A 6,117-nucleotide genomic window follows, 5' to 3' on the forward strand; every position below is an offset into this window, starting at 1 on the left:
ATGTGTGTGTACAGTAAATGAGTATATAAACGGTATATAATATGTGTGTGGGTACAGTAATGAGTATATAAACGGTATATAATATGTGTATGTATATAAACGGTATATAATATATAATATGTGTGGGTACAGTAAATGAGTATGTAAACGTATATAATATGTGTGGGTACAGTAATGAGTATATAAACGGTATATAATATGTGTGGGTACAGTAAATGAGTATATAAACAGTATATAATATGTGTGTGTACAGTAAATGAGTATATAAACAGTATATAATATGTGTGGGTACAGTAAATGAGTATATAAACGGTGTATAATATGTGTGTGTACAGTAAATGAGTATATAAACGGTATATAATATGTTTGTGTACAGTAAATGAGTATATAAACGGTATATAATATGTGTGTGGGTAAAGTAATGAGTATATAAACGGTATATAATATCTGTGTGTGGGTACAGTAATGAGTATATAAACGGTATATAATATGTGTGTGTACAGTAAATCAGTATATAAACGGTATATATGTGTGGGTACAGTAAATGAGTATATAAACGGTATATAATATGTGTGTGTACAGTAAATGAGTATATAAACGGTATATAATATGTGTGTGGGTACAGTAATGAGTATATAAACGGTATATAATATGTGTATGTATATAAACGGTATATAATATATAATATGTGTGGGTACAGTAAATGAGTATGTAAACGGTATATAATATGTGTGGGTACAGTAATGAGTATATAAACGGTATATAATATGTGTGGGTACAGTAAATAAGTATATAAACAGTATATAATATCTGTGTGGGTACAGTAAATGAGTATATAAACGGTATATAATGTGTGTGTACAGTAAATGAGTATATAAACAGTATATAATATGTGTGTGTACAGTAAATGAGTATATAAACAGTATATAATATGTGTGGGTACAGTAAATGAGTATATAAACGGTATATAATATGTGTGTGTACAGTAAATGAGTATATAAACGGTATATAATATGTGTGTGTACAGTAAATGAGTATATAAACGGTATATAATATGTGTGGGTACAGTAAATGAGTATATAAACGGTATATAATATGTGTGTGTACAGTAAATGAGTATATAAACGGTATATAATATCTGTGTGTACAGTAAATGAGTATATAAACGGTATATATGTGTGGGTACAGTAAATGAGTATATAAACGGTATATAATATGTGTGTACAGTAAATGAGTATATAAACGGTATATAATATGTGTGTGGGTACAGTAATGAGTATATAAACGGTATATAATATGTGTGTGTACAGTAAATGAGTATATAAACGTTATATATGTGTGGGTACAGTAAATGAGTATATAAACGGTATATAATATGTGTGGGTACAGTAAATGAGAATATAAACGGTATATATTATGTGTGGGTACAGTAATGAGTATATAAACGGTATATAATATGTGTGTGTACAGTAATGAGTATATAAACGGTATATATGTGTGTGTACAGTAAATGAGTATATAAACGGTATATAATATGTGTGGGTACAGTAATGAGTATATATTATGTGTGGGTACAGTAATGAGTATATAAACGGTATATAATATGTGTGTGTACAGTAAATGAGTATATAATATGTGTGGGTACAGTAATGAGTATATAAACGGTATATAATATGTGTGTGTACAGTAAATGAGTATATAAACGGTATATAATATGTTCAGGTACAGTAAATGGGTATATAAACGGTATATGTGTGGGTACAGTAAATGAGTATATAAACGGTATATAATATGTGTGTGTACAGTAAATGAGTATGTAAACGGTATATATGTGTGGGTACAGTAAATGAGTATATAAACGGTATATGTGTGGGTACAGTAAATGAGTATATAAACGGTATATAATATGTGTGTGGGTACAGTAATGAGTATATAAACGGTATATAATATGTGTGTGTACAGTAAATGAGTATATAAACGGTATATAATATGTGTGGGTACAGTAATGAGTATATAAACGGTATATAATATGTGTGTGTACAGTAAATGAGTATATAAACGGTATATAATATGTGTGTGGGTACAGTAATGAGTATATAAACGGTATATAATATGTGTGGGTACAGTAAATGAGTATATAAACAGTATATAATATGTGTGGGTACAGTAAATGAGAATATAAACGGTATATATTATGTGTGGGTACAGTAATGAGTAAATAAACGGTATATAATATGTGTGTGTACAGTAAATGAGTATATAAACGGTATATAATATGTGTGTGTACAGTAATGAGTATATAAACGGTATATATGTGTGTGTACAGTAAATTAGTATATAAACGGTATATAATATGTGTGGGTACAGTAATGAGTATATATTATGTGTGGGTACAGTAGTGAGTATATAAACGGTATATAATATGTGTGTGTACAGTAAATGAGTATATAAACGGTATATAATATGTGTGGGTACAGTAATGAGTATATAAACGGTGTATAATATGTGTGTGTACAGTAAATGAGTATATAAACGGTATATAATATGTTCGGGTACAGTAAATGGGTATATAAACGGTATATAATATGTGTGGGTACAGTAAATGAGTATATAAACGGTATATAATATGTGTGGGTACAGTAATGAGTATATAAACGGTATATAATATGTGTGTGTACAGTAAATGAGTATATAAACGGTATATAATATGTTCGGGTACAGTAAATGGGTATATAAACGGTATATAATATGTGTGGGTACAGTAATGAGTATATAAACGGTATATAATATGTGTGGGTACAGTAAATGAGTATATAAACGGTATATAATATGTGTGTGTACAGTAAATGAGTATATAAACGGTATATAATATGTGTGTGTACAGTAAATGAGTATATAAACAGTATATAATATGTGTGAGTACAGTAATGAGTATATAAACGGTATATAATATGTGTGGGTACAGTAATGAGTATATAATATGTGTGTGGGTACAGTAATGAGTATATAATATGTGTGTGGGTACAGTAATGAGTATATAATATGTGTGAGTGCAGTAATGAGTATATAAACGGTATATAATATGTGTGGGTACAGTAAATGAGTATATAAACGGTATATAATATGTGTGGGTACAGTAAATGAGTATATAAACGGTATATAATATGTGTGAGTACAGTAATGAGTATATAAACAGTATATAATATGTGTGGGTACAGTAATGAGTATATAAACGGTATATAATATGTGTGTGTACAGTAAATGGGTATATAAACGGTATATAATATGTGTGTGTACAGTAAATGAGTATTTAAACGGTATATAATATGTTCGGGTACAGTAAATGAGTATATAAACGGTATATAATATGTGTGGGTACAGTAATGAGTATGTAAACGGTATATAATATGTGTGGGTACAGTAAATGAGTATATAAACGGTATATAATATGTGTGGGTACAGTAAATGAGTATATAAACGGTATATAATATATGTGTGTACAGTACATGAGTATATAAACGGTATATAATATGTGTGGGTACAGTAATGAGTATATAAACGGTATATAATATGTGTGGGTACAGTAAATGAGTATATAAACGGTATATAATATGTGTGTGGGTACAGTAAATGGGTATATAAACGGTATATAATATGTGTGGGTACAGTAAATGAGTATATAAACGGTATATAATATGTGTGGGTACAGTAATGAGTATATAAACGGTATATAATATGTGTGTGTACAGTAATGAGTATATAAACGGTATATAATATGTGTGGGTACAGTAAATGACTATATAAACAGTATATAATATGTGTGGGTACAGTAAATGAGGATATAAACGATATATAATATGTGTGGGTACAGTAAATGAGTATATAAACGGTATATAATATGTGTGGATACAGTAATGAGTATATAAACGGTATATAATATGTGTGGGTACAGTAATGAGTATACAAACGGTATATAATATGTGTGTGGGTACAGTAAATGGGTATATAAACGGTATATAATATGTGTGGGTACAGTAAATGAGTATATAAACGGTATATATTATGTGTGGGTACAGTAATGAGTATATAAACGGTATATAATATGTGTGTGTACAGTAATGAGTATATAAACGGTATATAATATGTGTGGGTACAGTAAATGAGTATATAAACGGTATATAATGTGTGCGGGTACAGTTATGAGTATATAAACGGTATATAATATGTGTGGGTACAGTAAATGAGTATATAAACGGTGTATAATATGTGTGGGTACAGTAAATTAGTATATAAACGGTATATAATATGTGTGGGTATAGTAAATGAGTATATAAATGGTATATAATATGTGTGGGTACAGTAATGAGTATATAAACGGTATATAATATGTGTGTGTACAGTAAATGAGTATGTAAACGGTATATAATAGGTGTGGGTACAGTAATGAGTATATAAACAGTATATAATATGTGTGTGTACAGTAAATTAGTATGTAAATGGTATAAAATATGTGTGGGTACAGTAAATGAGTATATAAACAGTATATAATATGTGTGTGTACAGTAAATGAGTATATAAACGGTATATAATATGTGCGTGTACAGTAATGAGTATATAAACGGTATATAATATGTATGGGTACAGTAATGAGTATATAAACAGTATATAATATGTGTGTGTACAGTAATGAGTATATAAACGGTATATAATATGTGCGTGTACAGTAATGAGTATATAAACGGTATATAATATGTATGGGTACAGTAATGAGTATATAAACAGTATATAATATGTGTGTGTACAGTAATGAGTATATAAACGGTATATAATATGTGTGGGTACAGTAAATGAGTATGTAAACGGTATATAATATGTGTGGGTACAGTAAATGAGTATATAAACAGTATATAATATGTGTGGGTACAGTAAATGAGTATATAAACAGTATATAATATGTGTGGGTACAGTAAATGAGTATATAAACGGTATATAATATGTGTGAGTACAGTAAATGAGTATATAAATGGTATATAATATGTGTGGGTACAGTAAATGAGTATGTAAACGGTATATAATATGTGTGGGTACAGTAATGAGTATATAAACGGTATATAATATGTGTGGGTACAGTAAATAAGTATATAAACAGTATATAATATGTGTGTGGGTACAGTAAATGAGTATATAAACGGTATATAATGTGTGTGTACAGTAAATGAGTATATAAACAGTATATAATATGTGTGTGTACAGTAAATGAGTATATAAACAGTATATAATATGTGTGGGTACAATAAATGAGTATATAAACGGTATATAATATGTGTGTGTACAGTAAATGAGTATATAAACGGTATATAATATGTGTGTGTACAGTAAATGAGTATATAAACGGTATATAATATGTGTAGGTACAGTAATGAGTATATAAACTGTATATAATATGTGTGTGTACAGTAAATGAGTATATAAACGGTATATATGTGTGGGTACAGTAAATGAGTATATAAACGGTATATGTGTGGGTACAGTAAATGAGTATATAAACGGTATATAATATGTGTGTGGGTACAGTAATGAGTATATAAACGGTATATAATATGTGTGTGTACAGTAAATGAGTATATAAACGGTATATATGTGTGGGTACAGTAAATGAGTATATAAACGGTATATAATATGTGTGGGTACAGTAAATGAGAATATAAACGGTATATATTATGTGTGGGTACAGTAATGAGTATATAAACGGTATATAATATGTGTGTGTACAGTAAATGAGTATATAAACGGTATATAATATGTGTGTGTACAGTAATGAGTATATAAACGGTATATATGTGTGTGTACAGTAAATGAGTATATAAACGGTATATAATATGTGTGGATACAGTAATGAGTATATATTATGTGTGAGTACAGTAATGAGTATATAAACGGTATATAATATGTGTGTGTACAGTAAATGAGTATATAAACGGTATATAATATGTGTGGGTACAGTAATGAGTATATAAACGGTATATAATATGTGTGTGTACAGTAAATGAGTATATAAACGGTATATAATATGTTCGGGTACAGTAAATGGGTATAAAACGGTATATAATATGTGTG

This window comes from Bombina bombina, chromosome 3 (assembly GCF_027579735.1).
Source record: "Bombina bombina isolate aBomBom1 chromosome 3, aBomBom1.pri, whole genome shotgun sequence".
NCBI classification, from domain to species: Eukaryota; Metazoa; Chordata; class Amphibia; order Anura; family Bombinatoridae; genus Bombina; species Bombina bombina.